Source organism: Arachis hypogaea, chromosome 20 (genome assembly GCF_003086295.3).
Source record: "Arachis hypogaea cultivar Tifrunner chromosome 20, arahy.Tifrunner.gnm2.J5K5, whole genome shotgun sequence".
In the NCBI taxonomy this organism is placed as follows: domain Eukaryota; kingdom Viridiplantae; phylum Streptophyta; class Magnoliopsida; order Fabales; family Fabaceae; genus Arachis; species Arachis hypogaea.
In genome coordinates this window covers 82,885,305-82,892,285 of record NC_092055.1, presented here as the reverse complement: position 1 = coordinate 82,892,285, position 6,981 = coordinate 82,885,305, and the positions used below count along the sequence as shown (strand labels likewise).

Genomic DNA, 6,981 nt, shown 5'->3' with positions numbered 1-6,981 from the left:
AAAGCAGAGGTTCAGAGGAACGAAAGCATCTCTATACGCTTATCTGAAATTCTCAAAAAATGAATTACATAAGTATTTCTATCTTTATTTTATGTTTATTTATTATTATTATTTGAAAACTCCATAACCATTTGATATCCGCCTGACTGAGATTTACAAGATGACCATAGCTTGCTTCATACCAACAATCTCCATGGGATCGACCCTTACTCACGTAAGGGTTTATTACTTGGACGACCCAGTGCACTTGCTGGTTAGTTGTATCAAAGTTGTGACAAATTATGAATTAAGATTGGAGCACCAAGTTTTTTGAGCCATTACCAGGGATCACAATTTCGTGCACCAAGTTTTTGGCGCCGTTGCCGGGGATTGTTCGAGTTTGGACAACTGACGGTTCATCGTGTTGCTCAGATTGGGTAATTTTCTTCTTATTTTATTTTCAAAAAGTTTTCAAAATTTTTTCAAAAATATTTTCTTCTTTTTCGTTTTTCCCAATTAATATTCGAAAAAAAATATAAAATAAAATATATTTTTCTTTAGAATTTTTAAGAATGAATTTTAGTGTTTCACGAAGCATATTGAAGCCTGGCTGGCTGTAAAGCCATGTCTAAATTCATTTGGACTAAGGCTTCCAAACCATCATCACAAGAGCAAGCTAGTTGTTGCTAATAAAATCTGTTGTTGTATGATTGATTTGTATTCTAAAGCTTGGCTGGCCATTGGCCATGTCTAGTGTTTTGGACCAGAGCTTTCACTGAGAGCTTGGCTGGCTAGTAAGCCATGTTTAATTCCTGGACAGAAGCTTTAGACTAAGAGTGCAAGATTCCTGGAATTCATATTAAAAATTTTGAAATCCTTATTTTTCTTTTTCAAATAATTTTCAAAAAATACAAAAAAAAATTAATAAAATCATAAAAATAAAAAATATTTTATGTTGTTCGTTTGAGTCTTGAGTCAATTTTTAAGTTTGGTGTCAATTGCATTTTTTCTAAAAATTCATTGTGCATTTTTTTCAAAAATTCATGCATTCATAGTGTTCTTCATGATCTTCAAGTTGTTCTTGGCCAGTCTTCTTGTTTGATCTTCATATTTTCTTGTTTTGTGTTTTTTCTTGTTTTTCATATGCATTCTTGCATTCATAGTGTCTATACATGAAAAATATCTAAGTTTGGTGTCTTGCATGTTTTCTTTTCTTGAAATTTTTTCAAAAATATGTTCTTGATGTTCATCTTCACATTCAAAGTGTTCTTGGTGTTCATTTTGACATTCATAGTGTTCTTGCATGCAATCATTGTTTTGATCTAAAAATTTTCATGCATTGCATCATTTTTCATGTTTTTCTCTCTCATCATTAAAAATTCAAAAATCAAAAAAATATCTTTCCTTTTTTCCCTCTCATAAATTTCAAAAATTTGGATTGACATTTTCAAAAATTTTTAAAATTCAATTGTGTCTTATGAGTCAAATCAAATTTTCAATTTAAAAATCCGATCTTTTTCAAAATCTTTTTCAAAAATCATATCTTTTTCATTTTTCTTATTTATTTTCAAAAATTTTAAAAATATTTTTTAAAAATATTTTTCTTAATTTTACATCATATTTTCGAAAATATTATCAACAGTTAATGTTTTGATTCAAAAATTTCACGTTTGTTACTTACTTGTTAAGAAAGATTCAAACTTTAAGTTCTAGAATCATATCTTGTGATTTCTTGTGAATCAAGTCATTAATTGTGATTTTAAAAATCAAATCTTTTTCAAAACTAATTTCAATCATATTTTTTCAAAAATATCTTTTTATCTTATCTTTTTCAAAATCATATCTTTTTAATCCTACCTTTTCATATCATATCTTTTTCAAATATCTTTTCTAACTTCTTATCTTTTAAAAAAATTGATTTTCAAAATTTGTTTCAACTAACTAATTAACTTTTTGTTTGTTTCTTATCTCTTTCAAAACTACCTAACTAACTATCCCTCTCTAATTTTTGAAAATACCTCCCTCTTTTTTAATTAATTAATTGTTTCAATTTTTAATTTTAATTTTAATTTTATCTTAATTTTCGAAAATCATTAACTATTTTTCAAAATTTATTTTTCGAAATTTCCTCTCTCCCATCTCCTTCTATTTATTTATTCATTTACTAACACTTCTCTTCATCTCAAATCACTGCTCCTATCCTCACCCTTGTGTTTGGATTATCCATTCTTCTTCACTCTTATTCCCTTTCTTCATCTACTAACAACAAGGGAACCTCTATACTGTGGTAAAAAGGATCCCTATTATTATTTTCTGTTCCCTTCTTTTTCATATGAGCAGGAGCAAGGACAAGAACATTCTTGTTAAAGCAGACCCTGAACCTGAAAGGACTCTGAAAAGAAAACTAAGAGAAGCTAAAATATAACAATCTAGAAACAACCTTACAGAAATTTTCGAACAGGAAGAGGAGATGGCAGCCGAAAATAATAATAATGCAAGGACGATGCTTGGTGACTTTACTGCACCTAATTCCAATTTACATGGAAGAAGCATCTCCATCCCTACCATTGGAGCAAACAATTTTGAGCTTAAACCTCAATTAGTTTCTCTGATGCAACAAAACTGCAAGTTTCATGGACTTCCATCTGAAGATCCCTTTCAGTTCTTAACTGAATTCTTGCAGATCTGTGATACTGTTAAGACTAATGGAGTAGATCTTGAAGTCTACAGGCTCATGCTTTTCCCTTTTGCTGTGAGAGACAGAGCTAGAATATGGTTGGATTCTCAACCCAAAGATAGCCTGAACTCTTGGGATAAGCTGGTCACGGCTTTCTTAGCCAAGTTCTTTCCTCCTCAAAAGCTGAGTAAGCTTAGAGTGGATGTTCAAACCTTCAGACAGAAAGAAAGTGAATCCCTCTATGAAGCTTGGGAGAGATATAAGCAACTGACCAAAAAGTGTCCTTCTGACATGCTTTCAGAATGGACAATCCTGGATATATTCTATGATGGTCTGTCTGAATTAGCTAAGATGTCATTGGATACTTCTGCAGGTGGATCTATTCACCTAAACAAAACGCCTACAGAAGCTTAAGAACTCATTGACATGGTTGCTAATAACCAGTTCATGTACACTTTTGAGAGGAATCCTGTGAGTAATGGGATGCCTCTGAAGAAGGATGTTCTTGAAATTCATACTCTGAATGCCATATTGGCTCAGAATAAAATATTGACTCAGCAAGTTAATATGATTTCTCAGAGTATGAATGGAATGCAAGCTGCATCCAATAGTACTCAAGAGGCATCTTCTGAAGAAGAAGCTTATGATCCTGAAAACCCTGCAATAGCAGAGGTGAATTACATGGGTGAACCATATGGAAACACCTATAATACCTCATGGAGAAATCACCCAAATCTCTCATGGAAGGATCAACAAAAGCCTCAACAAGGCTTTAATAATGGTGGAAGAAACAGGTTTAGCACTAGCAAGCCCTTTCCATCATCCACTCAGCAAAAGACAGAGAATTCTGAGCAGAATCCATCTAGCTTGGCAAATATAGTCTATGATCTATCTAAGGCCACTCTAAGTTTCATGAATGAAACAAGATCCTCCATTAGAAATCTGGAAGCACAAGTAGGCCAGCTGTGTAAAAAGATCACTGAAACCCCTCCTAGTGCTCTCCCAAGCAATACAGAAGAAAATCCAAAAGAAAAGTGCAAGGCCATAGATATAACCATCATGGCCAAATCCAACGAGGAAGGGGAGGACGTGAATCCCAAGGAGGAAGATCTCCTGGGACGTCCAGTAATCAATAAGGAGTTTCCCTCTGAGAAACCAAAGGAATCTGAGACTCATCTAGAGACCATAGAGATTCCATTGAACCTACTTATGCCATTCATGGGCTCTGATGAGTATTTCTCTTCTGAAGAGAATGAGGATGTTACTGAAGAGCAAGTTGCCAAGTTCCTTGGTGCAATCATGAAGCTGAATGCCAATTTCTTTGGTAAAGAGACTTGGGGAGATGAACCTCCCCTGTTCACCAATGAACTAAATGCATTGGATCAACTGAGATTGCCTCAGAAGAAACAGGATCCTGGAAAGTTCCTAATACCTTGTACCATAGGCACCATGACCTTTGAGAAGGCTCTATGTGACCTTGGGTCAGGGATAAACCTCATGCCACTCTCTGTAATGGAGAAACTGGGAATCTTTGAGGTACAAGCTGCTAGAATCTCATTTGAGATGGCAGATAATTCCAGAAAATAGGCTTATGGACAAGTAGAGGACGTGTTAGTAAAGGTTGAAGGCCTTTACATCCTTGCTGATTTCATAATCCTGGATACTGGGAAGGATGAGAATGAATCCATCATTCTTAGAAGACCCTTCCTAGCCACAACAAGAGCTGTGATTGATGTTGACAGAGGTGAACTAGTCCTTCAATTGAATGAGGACTCCCTTGTGTTTAAAACTCATGGTCATCCTTCTGTAAACATGGAAAAGGGGCACAGTAAGCTTCTCTCAAAACAGATTCATACAGAGCCCCCACAATCAGACTCTAAGTTTGGTGTTGGGAGGCTACAATCAAACTCTAAGTTTGGCATTGAACTCCCATATCCAAACTCTAAGTTTGGTGTTGGGAAGTCTCAACAATGCTCTGAACATCTGTGAGGCTCCATGAGAGCCCACTATCAAGCTATTGACATTAAAGAAGCACTTGTTGGGAGGCAACCCAATTTTTAATTATCTAATTTTATTTTTATTTTTATTGTTATTTCATGTTTTATTAGGTTCATGATCATGTGGAGTCACAAAATAAATATAAAAATTAAAAATAGAATAAAAAACAGCAGAAGAAAAATCACACCCTGGAGGAAGGACTTACTGGTGTTCAAACGCCAGTAAGGAACATCTGGCTGGCGTTCAACGCCAGAACAGAGCATGGAGCTGGCGCTGAACGCCAGAAACAAGCATGAAGCTGGCGTTCAACGCTAGAAACATGCTGCACATGGGCGTTGAATGCCCAGAACAAGCATCACTTCGGCGTTTAAATGCCAGAAATGCATGCAAGGGAATTTTGCATGCCTAATTGGTGCAGGGATGTAAATCCTTGACACCTCAGGATCTGTGGACCCCACAGGATCCCCACCTATCTCCACTCACCTTCCCTCCTCATAATCCTATATCACCCTCTCTCTCTTCATTCACAGTCATCCCTTCTATTTTCTATTCACCATTCACATCCACACACCCCACCTACCTTCAAAATTCAAAATCTCTTTCCCACCCAATCCCACCCATATAGCCGAATACACACATCCCTCTATCTCCTCCATATCTTCTTCTTCTTCTTCTATTCTTTCTTCTTTTGCTCGAGGGCGAGCAACATTCTAAGTTTGGTGTGGTAAAAGCATTGCTTTTTTGTTTTTCCATAACCATTGATGGCACCTAAGGCCAGAGAAACCTCTAGAAAGAAGAAATGGAAGACAAAAGCTTCCACCTCCAAGTCATAGGAGATGGAGAAATTCATCTCAAGGGTCTATAGCTCAGTGGTAGAACATTTGACTGCAAATCAAGAGATCCCTGAGATACCTCAGGGGATACATTTTCCTCCACACAATTATTGGGAGCAACTAAGGGTGGAGCATCAAGAGCACTCCATCATCCTTCATGAAATTAGAGAAGATCAAAGAGCTATGAGGGAGGAGCAAGAAAGACAAGAAAGAGACATAGAGGAGCTCAAAAGCACCATTGGTTCTTCAAGAAGAGGAAGACACCACCCTCACTAAGGTGGACTCATTCCTTAATCTCCTTGTCTATTTATTTTCCTGTTTTTTTATTTTTGAGCTTTATGTTTTATTTATGTTTGTGTCATTATTACATGATCATTAGTGTCTAAGTGTCTATGCCTTAAAGTAGTGAATATGAATCCATCACCTCTCTTAAATGAAAATTGTTTTAAAAACAAAAGAACAAGAAGTACAGGGTTTTCAAATTCATCCTTGAAACTAGTTTAATTATTTTGATGTGGTGACAATACTTTTTGTTTTCTAAATGAATGCTTGAACAGTGCATATGTCTTTTGAAGTTGTTGTTTAAGAATGTTAAATATGTTGGCTCTTGAAAGAATGATGACAAGGAGACATGTTATTTGATAATCTGAAAAATCATAAAAATGATTCTTGAAGCAAGAAAAAGCAGTTAATACAAAGCTTGCAAAAAAAATGGCAAAAAAAAATAGAAAGAAAAAAAGAAAGAGCAAGCAGAAAAAGCCAAAAGCTCTTAAAACTAAAAGGCAAGAGCAAAAAGCCAATAACCCTTAAAACCAAAAGGCAAGGGTAAATAAAAAGGATCCCAAGGCTTTGAGCATCAGTGGATAGGAGGGCCTAAAGGAATAAAATCCTGGCCTAAGCAGCTAAACCAAGCTGTCCTTAACCATGTGCTTGTGGCGTGAAGGTGTCAAGTAAAAACTTGAGACTGAGCGGTTAAAGTCAAGGTCCAAAGCAAAAGAAGAGTGTGCTTAAGAACCCTGGACACCTCTAATTGGGGACTTTAGCAAAGCTGAGTTACAATCTGAAAAGGTTCACCCAGTTATGTGTCTGTGGCATTTATGTATCCGGTGGTAATACTGGAAAACAAAGTGCTTAAGGCCACGGCCAAGACTCATAAAGTAGCTGTGTTCAAGAATCAACATACTGAACTAGGAGAATCAATAACACTATCTGAACTCTGAGTTCCTATAGATGCCAATCATTCTGAACCTCAATGGATAAAGTGAAATGCCAAAACTATTCAAGAGGCAAAAAGCTGCAAGTCCCGCTCATCTGATTGGGGCTATGTTTCATTGATATTTTAGAATTTATAGTATATTCTCTTCTTTTTATCCTATTTGATTTTCAGTTGCTTGGGGACAAGCAACAATTTAAGTTTGGTGTTGTGATGAGCGGATAATTTATACGCTTTTTGGCATTGTTTTTAGTATGTTTTTAGTAGGATCTAGTTATTTT

The 6,981-nt window shown here is 35.8% G+C and overlaps 1 non-coding gene across 1 annotated transcript; it reads right to left on the bottom strand.

Moving 5' to 3' along the window:
- Positions 1 to 2,845: 2,845 nt before the first annotated feature.
- LOC112788265 (small nucleolar RNA R71) lies at positions 2,846 to 2,953 on the bottom strand. Its single transcript, XR_003195637.1, has one exon. It is a non-coding gene; the product is annotated as a small nucleolar RNA R71 (small nucleolar RNA).
- Between the last annotated feature and the right edge of the window lie 4,028 nt (positions 2,954 to 6,981).